Below are 19,361 nucleotides of genomic sequence, written 5' to 3' on the forward strand. Positions count from 1 at the left end.
GAAACAGATTCTTGCAGGCAGGAGGGAACAACATCCAAAGAAATTCGAGAGCGACAGTAAGTTAGGATTCTGGACTCCAGCATCTTGTGACTGCCACAGCTAAACCAAACTGGAAAGAAAAAACCTGTACTGAGAGAACTGGCCACTCCCCTGCCATTGTTAACCTCGGCTCTTTCAAGCCCCTTCAACACCTCCGTCTTTACAACCTCTCTTCTCCATGTCGTGCAATTGAGGAACTGCATAGGTATTAACAAAATCATAGTTGGAGTCATGTACAGGCCTCCAAACAGTCGTCAGGAGGTGGGGCGCAAGATACAACCGGAGATGCAAAAGATTTGTAGGAAATGCAAAGTTACAGTGATCATTGGGGATTTCAATATGCAGGTGGACTGGGAAAATCAGGTTGGGAATAGTTCGCAAGAAAGTGAATTTATGGAATGTCTATGAGATGGCTTTTTGGACCAACTTGTGGTGGAGCCCAGTAGGGAACAGGCAACACTGGATTTAGTGATGTGGTATGAAGCAGACTTGATCAGGGAGCTTAAGAGGAATGAATCCTCAGCAGGCAGTGATCATAATATGTCTGAAATTACTCTGCAATTTGAGAGGGAGATGATAGAATCAAAGGTAACAGAATTACAGCTGAATAAAGGCAACTACAGAGGCATGAGAGAGGAGGTGGGTAGAATTGACTGGGAGAGGAGTGTATCAGGAAAGACAGTGGAACAGCAATGGCAGGAGGTTCTGGGAGTAACTCAGGAGACACAGCAGAGATTCATCCCGAGGGAAAAGAAGCCTGGTACAGGGAGGATGAGGCAACCATGGCTGACTAAGGAAGATAGGGATAGCATAAAAGTGAAAGAGAAAGCAGATCATTTGGGGAAGGTCAGTGGGAAACCAAAGCATTAGAAACTTGCAAAGACCAATGGAGAGCAATAACAAAAGAAATAAGGAGGGTCACGATGAAAAATGACGGTAAGCTAGCCAGACATATCACGCAATACCATAAGAGTTTCTTTCGACAGATAAAGGGCAAAAGAGAGGAAGACGTGGACATTGGGCCGGTGGCAAATGACGCAGAAAGATAGTGGCAGGGAAAAGGAAATGGCTGAAAAATTAAATAATTATTCTGTGGCAGTCTTTATTGTGGAAGACATGACTAATATCCCAAAAAAATCAAGAGAGGGTAGGGACAGAGCTCGTGTGGTGGCCATCACCAAAGACATCAACTTCATCAATCCTGATCTGTTCCAGCCTGTTTCCCAGCTCCTTAAAGTTCTCATTCACAACAAGGTCCCTTTCCTTAGTGAAAATAAAGCAAAAATCTCATTTAAGGCTTCCCCTATCTCCTCAGATTCCACACATAAGTTCCCTATCCCTGACTGACCCTACATTCTCTTATTCCTCACATATGAGTAAAATGCCTTTGGGTTCTCCCTAATCCTTCCTGCCAAGCCTTTTTCATGACCTCTCCTGGCTCTCCTCAGTCCATTTCTGAGCTCCTTTCTAGTAAGCTGTAATCCTCTAAAGCTGTGCTAGATCTTTGCTTCCTCCACCTCACATAAGCTGCCTTCTTCCTTTTGACAAGAAGCTCCCCTGTTCTCGTCATCCAAGATTCCTGAATCTTACCCCTTCTTGCCTGTCAGTGGACAAATTTGTGCATCACTTGCAACAACTGCTCCTTAAATACTCTCCACATGTCTGTTATACCCTTTCTGTGGAACAATTGCTCCCAATCTGTACTTCCCAACTCCTGTCTGATAGCATCATAAATTCCTTTTCCCCAATTAAATATCTTCCCTTGGTAACTGCTCCTTTCCCTCTCCAAGGCTATGGTAAATGTGAGGCAATTGTGGTCACTGTAACCAAAGTGTTTCCCAACATGAGACCGGGCATCTGTCCTGGCTCATTGCCGAGCACCAATCCAAAATGGCCTCTCCCCTCGTCGGCCTGTCTACATACTGAGTAAGGGAACCCTCCTGAACATACCTGACAATAACAGCTCCGTCCAAAACATCTGAACTAAGGAGGTTCCATTCGATATTGGGAAAGTTGAAGTCACCCATAACAACAACAACAACTCTGTGACATCTGCCAGCCGGTGAGTTCTTTGATCTCTCTACTGCTATTAGGGGGTCTGTAGGAAACTGCTACAGAGGTGACTGCTCCCTTGCTGTTCATACTGACTCTGTAGACAATACTTCCTCAACAGCCTTCCTTTCTGTAGCTGTGATGCACTCTCTGATTAGCAATGCTGCACCCCCTCCTCTTTTTCCATCCTCCCTGTTCTTTTTAAATGTTCTAAACCCTGGAACATCTAGCAACCATCCCTGCCCGTGTGAAACCCACATCTCCGTTATGGCCACAACATCATAGTCCCAAGTACTGATCCACGCTGTCAGTTCATCACTCTTATTTCTGACACTCCTGGATGTACTGGCCCTGGAGTCTGTTCAGAGAACATTCACGAGAATGGCCCCAGGAATGAAAAGCTTAACATTTGAGGAATGTTTCAGGACTCTAGGTGTGCACTCGATGGAGTTCAGAAGAATGAGGGGGAATCTAATTGAAACCTGGAATACTGAATGTCCTGGACAGAAAGGATGTTGGGAAGATGTTTCCATTGGTAGGAAAGACTAGGACTGAGGGCACATCAGTAGAGTAAAGGGAAGACCTTTTTTTAAATGGAGTCAAGGAGAAACGTCTTCAACCAAATAGTGATGCATCTATGGAATTCACTGCCTCAGAAGGCTGTGGGGGCCTGGACTTTGAATATATTTAAGATGGAGAGAGATAATTTCTTTACTGTCAAGGGGATCAAGTGTGACAGGGAGAATAGGGATGAGAAACGTAGCAGCCATGATTGAATAGTGGAGCAGGCGCGATGGGATGAATGGCCTAAGTTTTGCTTTTTTGTCTTATAGATTTTTTAAAAAATGAAGAACAAAATAAGCTTGTTAAAGTGACAGCATTGTCACATCCAGATGCTCTGACACAGACATACAAACAGATACACAGAAACACACAAAACGACACACATAAATGCATACATGAAACATGTGCACACAGACACACATCCATACAGGCACACAGAAAACCTATACACACACAGACTGTAGTGTGCAGGAAATGACACTTGCCTGTGTTGAACCATTGAGAGAGTGAGACAGTGCTGTGGTGTCCCTCAGCTGTTGTCAGGGAGGGGGTGAATGTGTCCAACAAACTGCAGCTGTGTCTCTGTGTGGATTTCAGGTCTCGGGCTAGTTGGTGTGTGTGAGAGAGAGAGAGAGAAAGAGAGGGTACTGCTGGAAGCTCAGTTCCAGTTTTGAACCTTTACCAACCCATCCCCAAAACAGGCCCTATCTGAAGTGAACCCCAGGAGCAGTGTCTATCCCTCATGGAAGCAAGTGAGTGTGAGAAATCAGCAAGAGAGAGAGAGTAATGGTGAGTATCACCTTTTCAGACTGTGTCTTTCCTGAACTCCTGCCTCTTGGCCGATTTCCCATCACTTTTCTCACATTGTCACTTTATGTCTCTTTGTTTCTCACTTTGTGTCCCTGTATCTTTCTCTCAAAGTCTCTCCTCCTTTCTCTCTTTTGGTCTTTCTGTCTTCCCCTCCTGCATCTCTGTCTGTCACACTCTCAACTCTTTATTTCATTCTCCCTCTGTCTGTCAATTCCCTCCAGATGTGTGCCCCCTCCCTCTCTGTCTGCATTTTTTCTATCTCCTATCTCCACCTTTCTGTCTCTCCCTCTCTCTGCATTTTTCCTGTCTCTCCCCCAAATGTTTTTCTCGATCCAAAATTGCTGAATGTGACTCCCTGCCAAATGTTACCTCTCGAACTTTGTGTCATCCAATTTTGAGATCCCATACACCCCCCATTTCACACCCTCGCCTTTTCGTTTTTACCCCCGCAGATATTCCCTCAACATATTTCACTATTTCCCACTTTTGCCCTTGTCATTACCCCACAACTTTGCCACACCCTCACAGTAATTTGCCCCTTCCCAAAATCTTGAGTCACCCCAGAAGAATATCACCCTCAGATGTAGCATTCCCTCGCACAAATATTTTGCCCACCATCTGCCAAATATTGTCTCGTCAAATGTAATGCTCCCATCAATTCTGTAGTCCCCAAATATCATCCCAAAATTTCTCCTCCATCTCAGTTTTGGACCCATGCCCTTAGTGACCAGGCCCCCCCAAACCTCTCCACAGATACAGCACTACCCCTGACACAGGAGGCTCTGCTGGATTAGGGCCAAGCCCTCAGTAGGGTCATTAACCTTCACCATGATTTGATCAAGGCAGCGATGCCCAGACCCCACCAGGAGCCACCTCATCCGTTCCAACCTGGGGACTATGTAATGATCAAATCACTGAGAAAGGATTCTCTCTCTCCTCGGTGAAAAGGCCCATACTTGGTGCCTCTGACAACCCGATTGGACACACAGGACCTGCTGCAAGTGAGCTCCGCCCCCAAAAGACAACAACCAGGAAGCACAGCAAACCACAGCTCCACAACCTGAGGAAAGCTCCAGCTAACCGCCACAGCCATCACCATCTTTATACTCCCCCTGATCATCCTGCCTCAGGATGACTGGAACCTCATACAATCTTCCCCATGAACCCCCGGCCCTACTCCTCACAGACACTCCCGGACAGGGCACACCCATCGGATCAATCTGCCTCAAAAGCAGCCATCCATCCGGATGGAATGCTGGCTGGGGCCGGTGCGCCAACTCCTTGCTTCTCACCCCACAGCAAGTCAGTCCACAGCAGAGGGCAGGATACTGAACCTTCACATCCCCAACAGGAACAGGCAAAACCCCACTTTCACCACCACCTGGACAGGGACTCAGACCGACCGCCTGAGAACCTATAATGGCACTTACTTTATTTACAGCCACAAAGCCTCCCCTTGGTTCCTGTTATCCTGGACCAGGAGCTGCTGTGTTGGGCACGTGGTCCCATGGTATAACATTCCCAGTCTTCTCCCTTCACGAAGCCACCGTCTCACAGGGAGTGAACCCTCAACACCCTTGACCAGATTCTCTCTGTCTGTTCACCCACCTATGCAGCCATTCAATTGGAAATAGAAGCCCAGCTGCTGGCCATCCCCTTGGAGGAGGTAGCCAATGCCACATCCAAAGCACTCACCCAGCTGAATGCGGAAGTTCTTGCCATTCACACTGTGGCCCAATAAAACAGGTCTGCCCCTGGATTATCTGCTGGCAGAGAAAGGGGCACATGTGCCCTCATCGGCTCTGATTGCTGCAGTTACATACCCGGCCCCAGTGGGAACATTACTAACTCAGCCCGACATATCCAACAGGCTGCCGCTGTACTGCACAATCAAAATCCGAAATGGGACCCATGGAACTGGGCACGCTCCTGGCTGGGTTCCTGGGGCACGGCCTTGCTCCAGGGTCTCATAGTCCTCATTCCTATCATTGTCGTTATTGCAGTTCTTGTCATGGCTATTAAAATGTGCTGCCTGAGCTTGTGCTCAATGCTTCTACCCCCCTGCCCTGACCTTACCACCCAACTAGTGAAGATCCACTGGGACAATAACTTTGCCCCCGACACAGAATATGTGGTTTCAGACTCGGACTCCGAATACTACCCCATTGATTCCGACCCTCCCCCTGGCTCTGGCTACATACCCCCCCCCTTCGTCTCTTCCTCGAACTCAGCGCTTCCCTGACAAAAACAAAAAAAGGGGAATTGTAGGAGAAAAGATAAACCACTCTGCCTGCCTTGTTCAGAGAAACCATATCTGTTCTTAGCAAAACAGAGCATACTGGGAGTGCAGGTTACTGCACAGGTTACCCTGAAGGTTACTGCACAGGTGGATAGAGTGTTCAAGAAGGCATATGGTATGATTGCCTTCATTGGATGGGCATTGAGTATAAGAGCTGGTAAGTCATGTTAAAATTGTCCAAGACATTGGTTCGGCCGCATTTGGAATACTGTGTACAGTTCTGGTCACCATGTTACCAAAAGGATGTGGACACTTTGGAGAAGACGCAGAGAAGGTTTACGAAGATATTGCCTGGTATTGAAGATGCTAGCTCTGAAGAGAGGTTGAGTAGGTTAGGTTTATTTTCATTAGAAAAAATGAGGTTGAGGGGGGAGCTAATTGAGGTTTACAAAATCATGAAGGATGGATAGAGACAAGCTTTTTCCTAGGATGAAGGATTCAATCATGAGAGGTTATGCTTTCAAGGTGAGAGGTGGAAAGTTTAAAGGGGATACATACGTACTTTTCACAGAGGGTGGTAGACATTTGGAAAGCGTTGCCAGTAGAGATGGGAGAGGCAGGCACGGTAGATTCATTTAAGATGCGTCTGGACAAATGCTTGAGTAAGTGGGGAGCAGAGGGATACAGATGCTTAGGAATTGACCAACACGTTTAGAGAGTACATTTGGGTCGGCTCAGGCATGGAGGGCCGAAGGGCCTGTTCCTGGGTTGTAAATTTTCTTTCTTTGTTCTATATTCCCTCAGCTTGACTACAACCAGCTCAGGAACTAAACAGCAAAGCAAGACATTACCTAAACAGCCTCCAGACTGAAGGAATACACTCCTCAAATGATCTGATAACAGGCTTCCTACCTCACAATAGCATCACCGCTCCTGCAGCCCCGAGGGCATCCACAGTGCCCTCAGGTACTCAAGCCCCACAAAGTCTCCATAGACTGAGTGGCACCCAGATACCTGACAAGAATACGCACCCCCCTGCAGGCCCATTGGAACCAGGATCCTGGACATTAGCACCTGCTCTCGCAGAGGGACGGAACCTCCTGTTACAGTTATTACCTGATTGCTGTGACCGGCCAGCCGATTGTATTCCATTGAATGTAATTTAATTCGTCTTATCTTGTAATTAACACTACACTACTGTAACACCACTGTAACACTATAAAACTGTCTGTATCTGCAGCTTGGGGAAAAGAATCCATGACTTAACTGGGTAAAGTGCTCATTTTCTATCAGTCCTTTTAATTTCTCTTTCCCACGATACAGTGAGAAATAAACTAGTGTTCGTCAATTTCACAAGATCAGTGTGCGGCCTCTATTTGTAATTGGACGATTCTCCGACGGTGTCCGAGATTGCAACAAGTGGCTCAGAGTCAAAATGTAATTTGCAGAGGCTGTGATTTTACATTTTCTTTCTCACTCTCTGTCCCGCTGTGTCCATTTCACTCTGCCTGCACCTCCCTCAGTCTTCGGTCTACCTCCATTTCTCTCTGTCCATCGTCTGGGTCTTTCTTTCTCACTCCTCTGTCTCTCACACACACACTCCTTTTCTGCCTCTCCATCACAATTCCTCTGTCTGTCATCTTCCCCCACCTACCCATCAAACTATCCAGACCGTCCCATCATTTTAATCCATGTCTCAAGTCAGGTTTACAAAGTGATAGGAACTACATTTCAGAGACAGAAGTTTAAATCAGAGAAACGTTTTAAAATATTCACTTGTGGGACTTGGGCGTTGTTAGAAACGAAAATCGCCTCTTAATAATCGCTCTAGACAAATTCAGGAAAACAAAGTTTTATTAGCAAGTCTGCAGAGTTGGGCACCCTTCTGAGAAAAGCGCGCCGAGGCTAACAATGCTTTCTGATTAAATACAGGACAGGTCCCTCCCCTCTGTGGCTCTAAAGAGTCACGAGGTTCACATTCTCAACCGTTCAGTATTTTTCCATTCTGTATCCTTATCTCAAAGTCTGCAGCAGATGTCTCCCGAGTTGTTTTTTCTACGCTGTAGTCTTATCAGTCAAGGACTTATTCTTCTCTGTCAGAGTTAGTGGTCCTATCAATCAAGGACTTGTTTTTCTACTCTGTCAATGTGAGTGGTCTTATCAATCCGTAGCAGCAGATGTCTCGTCTTTTATTACAGAGAAGCATGTTTTACCCTACCCCTATGGCTCTATTCCCCTTAGACTCTGGGGTCATGCACATCTCAATTGTTTGTACCGAAATCGTCTCTCACAGGCGTCACTGACTGGCCAGCATTGTTAGCCTGTCCCTATTTGCCCTTGACAAGGTGGTGGTGAGATGCCATTTGAATTACTTCAGTTCACTTGCTGTGGGTTGACCCACATTGCCGGTAGGGAGGGAATTCCAAGATTTTCACCCAACAATTGTGAAGGAATGGCGATATATTTCCAACTCAGGATGGTGAGTGGCTTGAAGGGGAACTTGCAGGTGGTGGTGTTCCCAAATACCTGCTGCCCTTGTCCTTCTAGATGGATGTGGTCGTGGATTTGGAAGGTGCTGTTGAAGAATCTTTGGTGAAATTCTGCAGTGCATCTTGTAGATAGCACATACCGCTGCCACTGGGCGCCAGTGGTGGGGGGGTTGAATATTTGTCGATGTAGTGCCAAATCAAGTGGGTTGCTTTGTCCTGGATGGTGTCAAGCTCCTTGAGTGTTGTTGGAGCTGCACCCATCCAAGCAAGTGGGGAGTATTCCATCACATTGCTGACTTGTACCTTGTAGACAGTGGATAGAATTTGGGATGTCAGGCGGTAAATTACTCATCACAGTATCCCTAGTCTCTGACCTGCTCTTGTAACCACTGTGCTCATGTGGTGAGTCCAGTGAGTTTCCAGTCAATAGTAATACCGTTGAATGTCAAGGAGTGGTGATTACAGTGTCTTTTATTGGTGATGGTCATGGTCTGGCATTTGTGTGGCGTGAATGTTACTTGCCACTTGTTGGCCCAAGCCTGGATATTGTCCAGATCTTGTTGCATTTGAGCACAGATTGCTTCAGTATCTAAGGAATCGTGAAAAGTGCTGAAAACTGTGCAAACATCAGCGAACATCCCCACTTCTGACCTTACGACAGAGGGAAGGTAATTGCTGAAGCAGCTGAAGATCATTGGGCCTAGGACACTACCCATTTCTCCTGCAGAGATGTCCTGGAGCTGAGATGTCTGACCCTTTACAACCACAATCATCTTCCTTTGTGCCAGGTATGACTCTAACCAGTGAAGTGTTTGCCCCCAATATTATTGATTCCATTTCTGACAGGGTTCCTTGATGCCACATCCGGTCAAATGCAGCCTTGATGTCAAGGGCTGTCACTCTCACCTCACCTCTGGAATTCAGCTCTTTTGTCCATGTTTGAACCGAGGCTGTAATGACATCGGGAGCTGAATGTCTTTGGCCAAACCCAAACTGGGCATCACTGAGCAGGTTATTGCTGAGCAGGTGCTGTTTGATAGCCCTCGACAAAAGTGAGGAGTGCAGATGCTGGAAACCCGGGTTTAGATCAGAGTGGTGCTGGAAAAGCACAGCAGGTCAGGCAGCATCTGACTCCTCGGACCTGCTGTGCTTTTCCAGCACCACTCTGTTTGATAGCCCTGTTGATGGAGAGTCGGCAGATTGGGTGGTAATTAGCCGGGTTGGACTGGTCATGCTTTTTATGTACAGGAAATACCTGGGCAATTTTCCATATTGTCAGGTCGATGCCAATGTTGTAACTGTACTGGAAGAGCTTGGCGAGAGGAGTGGCAAGTACTGGAGTGCGCTTCTTCAGTACTATTGCCAGAATATTCTCAGGGCCCATTGCCTATGAAGTATCCAGTGCCTCCAGCCATTTCTGGATATCTCGGGGAGTGAATCGAATTGTCTGGAGACTGTTATCTGTGATGTTGGGGGTCACTGGAGAAGCCTGAGATGGATTATCTACTCAGCACTTCTGACTGAAGATTGTTGCGAATGCATCAGCCTTATCTTTTACACTGATGTGCTGGGCTTCTTCATCATTGAGGATGGGGATATTTGTGGAGCATCTCCTCCAGTGAGTTGTTAAATTGTCCATCACCATTCACGACTGGATGTGGAAGGACTGCAGAGCATTGATCTGATGCGTTGGTTGTGGGAGCACTTAGCTCTGTCTATCACTTCCCGTTTATGCCATTTGGCATGCAAGTACTCCTGTTTAGTAGCTTCACCAGGTTGACACCTCATTTTTAGGTCTGCCTGATGCATGCCTTCCTGAACTCTCCATTGAACCAAGATTGATCCCCTGGCTTGATGGTAATGGTTGAGTGGGGGATGTACCAGGCCATGAGGTTACAGATTGTGCTGGAGTACAGTAGTTTTGATGACCCATGGATGCTTCATGGATGCCCAGTATTGAGCTGCTAGATCGGTTCGAAGTCTGTCCCATTTAGCACAGTGATAGCAGCACACAACAAGGTGGAGGGTATTCTCAATGTGAAGGCGGGACTTTGTCTCCATAAGGGCAGTGTGGTGGTCACTTTTATCAATACTGTCATGGACAGAGGTGATTGCAGCTGGCAGATTCGTAAGGGTGAGGTCAAATACATTTTCTGCTCTTGTTGGTTCCTACACCACCTGCCAGAGACCCAGTGTAGCAGTTATATCCTTTAGGACCCGACCGACCCGATCAGTAATGCTGCTGCTGCTGAGCCACTCTTGGTGGTGGACACTGAAATCCCCCACACAGTATGATATTTTGCCACCCTCAGTGCTTCCTCCAAGTGTTGCTCAACATGGAGGGGCACTGATTCATCAGCTGAAGGACAACGATAGGTGATAAGCAGTAAGAGGTTTCCTTGCTTCTGTTTCACTTGAAGCCATGAGACCTCATGAGGTCCAGAGTCGATGTCAAGGGCTCCCAGGGCAACTCCCTCCTGACTGTATGCCACTGTGCTGCCACCTCGGCTGGGTCTGTTCGGCCAGTGGGACCGGACATATCCAGGGATGGTAATGGTGGTGTCTGGGTATGTAAGGTATGATCTGATAAGAATGATTATATCGGGATGTTGCTTGACTTGTCTGTGAGATAGTTTCCTCAATTTCGGCACGAGCTCCCAGATTCCAGGTTGGAGGACAGGGCTATTTATTTTTCTCCAGTCACTGAGCAATGAAATTGCGAGAGAAATAGTTCCCAGCACATGAGTGAAGATGACAGCCTGGGACAGAGAGAGTGAGACAGAGAGAAGTCGGACAGATACACAAACATGAGGGGGGGGTGACTGTGTCCCAACCTTTGCAGCCTCTGGTTTCTAACCGTGTGTGTGATGTGCTTCTGTTGGAATGCAGTGAGACTGCGTGTGGGATCTTCCTTCATTCGATAAGGGGTTGCACAAAAGATTCTGGCATAAGCTAAACATACAGGCCATGTATTAGCATGGATACAGGATAGGTTAACTGACAGGAAGCAAGGAGTGGGGATAAATGAGTGCCTTTCTGGTTGGTGATCAGTGACGAGTGTTTGCCTCAGTGATTAGCATAAGGACCACAATCATTCACAATTTATATTTAGTGCCAATGTTTGCGGTTGACATGAAGGTGAGTGGTAGAGTAAAGTGTGCAGAGCACTCTGAAGGTTTCCAAAGGGACATCGATAGTTCAAGTGAGTGGGCAAAGGTCTGGTAGATGGAGGACAATGTGAATAAATGTGAAATCATCCAATTTGGAATAACTGTGAGAGGGACTGTTTCTGAATGGTGAAAGAAACCTGCAGCATGATGCTGTGCAGAGGGACCTGGGGGTCCTTGTGCGTGGATCAGAGAATGTTAGTCTGCAGGTGCAACAAGTAATTCAGAAGGAAAGTGGAATTTTGTCTTTCATCGCTAAAGGGATTGAGTTTAAAAGCAGGGAGGTTACATTGCAGCTGTATAGGGTGCTGGGGAGGCCACACCTGGAGGACTGTGTGCAGGCTTTGTTTCCGTACTTGAGAAAGGATGTACTGGCACTGGAGGTGGTGCAGAGGAGGAGGTTCACTAGGTTGATTCCGGAGTTCAGGGGGGTGGCTTATGAGGAGAGACTGAGCAGACTGGGATAATATTCCTTGGAATTTCCTAGAATATTGGGGATGGTGGGGTGGGAGTGGAATAGATAAGATAGAAGTAAACAGGGTGTTTCCACTGGCAGGTGAAACTGGGACAAGTGGGCATAGCCTCAAAATAAGAAGGAACAGATTAGGACTGAATTGAGAAGGAAGTTCTTCACCCAGAGGGTTGTGAATCTGTGGAAATCCCGGCCCAGTGAAGCAGTTGAGACCTCCTCAGTGAATGAGTTTAAAGTTAAGAGAGATAGATTTTTGAACAGGAAAGGAATTAAGGGTGATGGTGAGAGGGTGGGTATGTGGAGCTGATGCCACAAAAAGACCAGCCGTGATCACACTGAATGACGCAGGAGGCTCAAAGGGCCAGACGGCCATTTCCTGCTCCTCATTCTTATGGTCTTATGGATTTAAACATTAACCTCTTCTGGGGGGTTGTGTGTATGTGTGGGGTGGGGGGCGGTGAGGATGGAGGTGTTAGGGCAGTGGGGGGTGAGGGTGGGGGTGTGTGTGTGGCAGGGGTGGGGGCGGTGAGGATGGAGGTGTTGGTGGTGGGGGGGGGGGTTGGGGGTGAGGGTGGAGTCCTGAGCCTCTGAAGCTTTTTTTCAATCATTGTGGAAGGGTTGGATTATTACTTCAGACAGTGCTAAATGGAAGTTGCAGGTGCCACTCAAATGTAGTTTATTGGTCAGCTGAGGCTAATGGCGGCGGTGGGAGGTGCGCGGAGAGGGTTGGATTTTCCTGTCTCTCCACCAGCCGTTTTCTTTTCTGTAATTCCTCTCGGAATATCTGGGAGAGACTCCACTGGGACTTGTCGCCATTTTAATGGGGAGGTGGGTGAATGGTCAGAGGGGATCACAAGACCCCTCATCTCCCCCACAACATGTCCCACTCCCTCCTCCTACCCTTCTCAGTCTATCTGTGAGGATTGGGGGATGAACAGAAGGAATTGTTGCTGTTGACTGGGATCTTATTACTGTCTCTGGGGTTAGGGGGTGGGGTTTTGGAGTAGGCTCTGGGACTGAGGAGGGTCCTCAGCATTGCAAAGGGGCAAGAAATGCAGGACCTGCACAGCCCCCACCTCACCACCCTCCCACACCGCCCTGCGCAGCCCCCACCCCACCACCCTCCCCCGCTGCCCCACTCCCTTTTGGCCAACGTTCAGGATGATATTAACCCACTCCATCAACGATTGGCCATTTTTTCATTTTGCTTCTTGTGGGATCCTGCACAGCAGGGATTGTGGGGGCGGGGGGGGGTGAAGATGGGGTTGTTGGAGTGAAAGAGGGATGGGGTGGTGGGGGGCTAGGTACGGGATCTAGAGGGAGGGTGTGAGGGTTTACTCCAGTGTTCAGTCCCAGCCCAGCTCCAGGTTGAAACGGGAGTGTTTAGTATTTGCTGGTGGCTTAGTGGGGATGGGGGGGTGGGTGGGGGTCTGCTGTTTTCACATTACAGCCTGTGGGATTTTGCTGTGCAGGGATAGACTGCAGCCATTTCCTTTACAGTAGCAGGGAGCAACACTTTTCACATTCAGGAAATTCAGGAGGTGAGGGCAAGGGGTTCTGAACGTGGATGGTGAAGGTACAGAAACCTTCAGTTTCATTCACCATGGAGTGGGGGAAACTGGGGACAGCTGGTGGGATCCAGCTGTGCAGAATACCCTTCACTCCAATATCAGCCCCTCTCTGTGGGGGCACTGGGGAGGTGGGGGGGTTGGTGAGTGGATGTGGGCTCTGACAGGTTGTTGAAGGAATGCCATGGCAGTCCTGCATTCAGCTCCCTATGGGATCTTGCAGTGCACTCCCTCGGCCTGCAGCTCACCCTCACATGTTACGTTAGCCTATCCATCGGACCCCAGGCTGAGGTCACTGATGGTCTGATAGTGTTTTGGGCTGCACCGAGCCTCCATTTCCCCCATAGCTCTGACCCTCCCACCACCTCCCGTCATCCCCACACTCTCCGAGACATGGTGCAGAGATTGGAGCACAAGGCAAACGTGAGGCAGGAGAGGGCATTTCAATCAAAACATGTGTGGAATGGAGAGAAAGAGAGAGAGATTATCGAGAGGAAAGGGAAATCTGACCAGAGATGGAGGTGTGGCTGGGACAGTGAAAGAGGAAGAGGGAGAAGGGGTCAGAGAAGGAAAGACATTGATTGATTTGCGAGAACAGGAGGAGAAAGCTGAACAGAGATGGACAAGTGGATAGGGTCAGACAGAGGGAGAGAGGAGTGAAAGAGAGAGACAGGGACACACAGATCGAGAGGTGCCTGTACCAGGGAAAGGTTCCTCATTAATATTTCATATAGAAACTGCACTAATCCCAGATGGAGTGGGCACGGGGGTGGCGCCCTTTGAATGGGAGTGGGTCAGGGGAACATTGGTCTTATTTCTTGTGCTTTTCGTACCCCCTGGAGTGTCAGAGAACCAGCTGGACAGGGCAGATGAAACCCAATGGATGGTGGGGGCTGGGGGCGAGTGGTGGGAAAAGGGGGAGAGGGACACAAGTTGTGGTGAGTGACTCTCCACCACTGAGTCATTGCCCAGCCCCTCAGAAAATAAACCCTGGGGGCAGTCAGAAAGCATTTGCCCCTAATCCCATTTGAAATCTGTTCCTATTCTCTGGGTTTAAGATCAGGGCGAGGTGCTGATTAAACATAGAGACTTTGGAAGTCAGTCAGTGATGGGATCTCATTTGTTTCTCCTCAGTTTTGTTTCAGAACATCTTAGCTTTGATTTGATCAATTTCCATCTCTCTCCTGGGGGGATTTCTGAGAGACTGAACCTTGGACACTGAGGGAGACAAAGACTCTGGCAATGGGAATGGGGGTGGTGTGTGGGGAGGGGGAGTTGGGATGATGGGAGACAATAAATATTTCTGACCCTGCTCCCCTCAAACAGAAACACTGGGACAGTCCTGAGGCAGTCTGAGTAACCTTCCCGTTCCCGATCCATGTATTTAATATCAGGGGCTGTGTTGGGAGGAGCCTGTCAGATTGTGGAGGCAGCGAGCGGTGGGATCTTGCTGTGCTTTTGGTGCAGGAGTTTGTGAAAAACTAATTAATTTTCATTTCTCTCTCAGTCCTTCCGCCCCCATTCCCGGGGAGATTTGTTTCGGGAGGTGAAACACGGGATGATGCAGAGACAGAGAGAGAGACAATTATTATAAACTGTCCCATCTCCTGTCATTCATTTACACACAAACACACACTCCCGGGGGAGAACAATTGTGGAGCTCAGGCAGTCTCCGCGGTTTGTACCACAAGGGGGTGAGCTCTGGGGGGGTAGAGGGTGTGGGAAGACAGAAGGGCAAAAAGGGAGTTGCTGCACAGTCTGATCCCACAGATTTCACTGCCTCCTTCTCTCTCTGCCTCCATATTCCCAGCTGCCTGTCCCTCACGCAGCTTTCTATACATTCTTCTCTCTGCCATATCCTTCACATCTACCCCTGCCCACTCTCTCACCCTCTCCCCAGGTTTTTCAGGAACTGATCTGTCGTTCAGTATTTCTGATCTTTGGCCTTTCCCGCCAACCTCTCTCTGCCCTCTGTGATCTTGCTATTGTTCCCTGAGGGTCATTTGAGCCACATCCCCCTCGTTCTCTGTCCCTCTCCATCGCTCATGCTCAATGGTATCTGTTTGCCTTTCTCCCCACCGACTTCTTTCTCTCCTTGGGTTTCCATAGATTCCCCACAGGATGGAAGCAGGCCATTCAGCTCATTGATTCCACACCAACCCTCTGAAGGACAGCCTCCCCAAACCTTTCCCATCTCTGTAACCCTACACTTCCCATGGCTTGTCCACTTAATCTGCTCATCTTTGGACTGTGGAAGGAAACCAAAGCACCCAGAGGAAACCCAGGCAGACACAAGGAGAATGTGCAAACTCCACACAGACGGTCATTCAAGGCTGGATTTGAACCTGGGTCCCTGGCACTAAGGCAGCAGTGTTTACCACTGAGCCACCGTGCATCTCTGTCTGTCTGTGTCTCTCTGGCCATTCGGTTTATCTAGAACCTTCTCTTTTGGTGATGACAATCATACTCAGCTCTGCCACGAGACTCTCTTGAATATATTTGATATTACTCGTATTTTCCACCATGAATCAGACACAAAATAATTATTCAATTCCTCAGCCATTTCCTTTTCCCCACAACTATCTTTCCAGCCTCATTTTCCAGTGATCCAATGTCCACTTTTGCCTCTCTTTTGCCTTTTATATATCTGTAGAAACTCTTGCAGTATTCCTTGATATGTCTGGCTAGCTTCCCCTCATAGTTCATCGTGACCGTCCTTATATCTTTTGTTGTTGCTCTCCATTGGTCTTTGCAAGTTCCCAATCCTTTGGTTTCCCACTGCCCTTCCCCAAATGATCTGTTTTCTCTATAACTTTTATGCTATCTCTGCCTTCCCTAGTCAGCCATGGTTGCCTCTTCCTCCCTGTACCATGCTTCTTTCCCTTGGGATGAATCTCTGCTGTGTCTCCTGAGTTATTCCCAGAACCTCCTGCCATTGCTGTTCCACTGTCTTTCCTGATACACTCCTCTCCCAGTCAATTCTACCCACTTCCTCTCTCATGCCTCTGTAGTTGCCTTTATTCAGCTGTATTCCATTACCTTTGATTCTATTATCTCCCTCTCAAATTGAAGAGTAATTTCAGTCATATTATGATCACTGCCTGCTGAGGATTCCTTCACCTTAAGCTCCCTGACCAAGTCTGCCTCTTGCCTGTAAGAATCTGTGTTCCAGTTTATATTATTGAACATAGAACATTACAGCGCAGTACAGGCCCTTCGGCCCTCAATGTTGCGCCGACCTGTGAAGCCCATCTGAAGCCCATCTAACCTACACTATTCCATATGTCTATCCAATGACCATTTAAATGTCCTTAAGGTTGGCGAGTCTCCAACTGTAGTAGGTAGTGCATTCCATGTCCCTACTATCCTCTGTGTGAAAAACCTACCTCTGACATCTGTCCTATATCCATCACCCCTCAAATTAAAGTATGCCCCCTTGTGCGAGCCATCACCATCCGAGGAAAATGTTTGCACTGTCCACCCTATCTAACCCTTTAATTAATTTATATGTCTCAATTAAGTCACCTCTCAACCTTCTTCTTTCTAATGAAAACAGTCTCAGGTCCATCAACCTTTCCTGGTCAGACCTTCCCACCATACCAGGCAACATCTTAGTGAATCTCCTCTGAACCCTTTCCAAAGCTTCCACATCCTTCCTATAATGCGGTTACCTGAACTGTATACAATACTCCAAGTGCGGCTGCACCAGAGTTGTGTACAGCGGCAGCATGACGTCATGGCTCTGAAACTCAGTCCCTCTACTAATAAAAGCTGACACACCAAATGACTTCTTAACAACCCTATCAACCTGGGTGACAACTTTCTATGTACATGGACACCAAGATCTTTCTGCTCATCGACACTACCAAGAATCTTACCGTGAGGCCAGTGCTCTGTATTCCTGTTGCTCCTTCCACAGTTAATCACCTCACACTTTTCCGCATTAACTCCATTTGCCACCTCTCAGCCCAGCTCTGCAGCTTACCTGTATCCCTTTGTAACCTACAACATCCTTCGGCACTACCCACAACTCTACCGACCTTAGTGTCATCCACAAATTTACTACCATCCAGACGACCTCATCCAGATCATTTATAAAAATGACAAACAGCAGTGGACCCAAAACAGATCCCTGCAGTAACCAGTAGTAACTGAACTCCAAGATGAACATTTCCCATCAAACACTATCCCCTGTCTTCTTTCAGCTTGCCAATTTCTGATCGAAACTGCTCAATCACCCTCAATCTCATGCCTCCGTAGTTTGTGCAATAGCCTACCATGGGGAACCTTATCAAACATCTCTCTGAAATCCACATATACCACACCAACTGCTTAACCCTCATCTACCTGTTTGGTCACCTTCTCAAAGAACTCCATAATGCTTGTGAGGCACGACCTACCCTTCACAAAACAATATTGACGATCCCTAATCGAATTATTCCTTTGTAGATGATTATAAATCCTAACTCTTATAACATTTTTCAATACTTTACCCACAGCTGAAGTAAGGCTCACAGGTCTATAATTGCCAGGGTTATCTCTACTCCCCTTCTTTAACAAGGGGACAATGTTTGTTGTTATCTCTGGTTTGTTACCCGTGCCACGTGATAGCGAGGCATGGAATAGAGAAAGACATCAGCTGATCTCATAGCTGCAAGGATGGTGCAGGAGGGAGGGTTTCAGGTACTTGGATAATTGGGGCTCATTCTGGGGAAGGTGGGACCTGTACAAACGGTCTTCACTTGAACCAGAGGGGTACTAATATCCTGGTGCTATTCGGGTGGGTTTAAACTAGCTCAGCAGGGGAATGGGAACCTGAGGTGTAGTTGCAGTGCACCGGAGGATGATAGTAGGAAGGAGAGGGACAGGATTTCAGGGTCACAGGAATGTGCTGGCAGACAGCAAGCTGGTTTGAAGTGTATCTACTTCAACGCCAGGAGTATCCGAAGTAAGTTGGTGAGCTTGCAGCATGGATAGGTACCTGGGACTTCGATGTTGTGACCATTTCAGAGACATGGATAGATCAGGGTGAGGAATGGGTTCCAGGGGTTTAGATTCTTCATTAAGAACAGGCAAAGCAGTAAAAGAGGGGAAGGTGTGGCCTTGTTAGTCAAGGATAGTATAACAGTGGCTGAGAGAACCTTTGATGAGGACACATCCATTGAGATAGTGTGGGCTGAGGTTAGAAACTGGAGAGGAGAGGTCACATTTCTTGGAGTTTTTCATCGGCCTCTGCAGAGTTCCAGGGAGGTGGAAGAGAGGATTAACAACATTAATCTGGGTAGGAGTGAAAGGAACAGGGTGGTCAGTATGGTGTCTTTAACTTCCCCAACATTGACTGGAAATGCTATATCTCTAGTACCTCGGATGGATCAGTTTTTGCCCAATGTGTACAGGAGGGTTTCCTGACCCAGTATGTCGAAGGGCTGACAAGAGGGGAAGCCACACTGGATCTGGTGCTTGGTAATGAACCAGGCCAGGTGTTTGATTTAGTTGTAGGTGAGCACTTTGGAGAGAGTGACCATAATTCAGTCATGTTTAGTTTAACGATGGAAAGGGATACGTACATGCCACAGGGCAAGAGTTATTGATGGGGCAAGGCAGTAATAATGCGATTAGGCAAGAATTAGGATGCAAAGAATGGGGTAACAAAATGCAGAGGATGCAGACAATGGAAACGTGGAGCTGGTTTAAGGATCGGATATTGTGTGTCCTTGATAGGTATGTCCCTGTCAGGCAGGAGGGAAGTGATAAGGTAACGGAACCGTGGTTTACAGCAGAAATTGTTAAGCAGAAGAAGGAGGTTTATGTGTTGATGAGGCAAGATGGTTCAAGATGAGGTGATGGAGGGATACGGATCAGTTGGGAAGGATTTAAAGAGAGAGTTAAGAAAAGCAAAGAGAGGACATGAGCAGTGTTTAGCAAATAGAATAAAGGAATAAAAGGATGTGAGGAATAAAA

The 19,361-nt window shown here is 47.6% G+C and overlaps 1 long non-coding RNA gene and 1 pseudogene across 1 annotated transcript in view; one reads left to right on the plus strand and one right to left on the minus strand.

Annotated features, from left to right (window-relative positions):
- LOC148142761 (uncharacterized) overlaps nucleotides 1-4,676 on the minus strand; it is a 110,262-nt pseudogene extending 105,586 nt beyond the window's left edge.
- Nucleotides 1-19,361, plus strand: part of LOC148142760 (uncharacterized) — a 203,408-nt gene that overhangs the window by 180,900 nt on the left and 3,147 nt on the right. The gene's annotated exons all lie outside the window — the stretch shown is intronic.

This window comes from Chiloscyllium plagiosum, unplaced genomic scaffold (assembly GCF_037043375.1).
Source record: "Chiloscyllium plagiosum isolate Xiang-an unplaced genomic scaffold, Cpla_swu_hap1 HiC_scaffold_28, whole genome shotgun sequence".
Lineage (NCBI taxonomy): Eukaryota > Metazoa > Chordata > Chondrichthyes > Orectolobiformes > Hemiscylliidae > Chiloscyllium > Chiloscyllium plagiosum.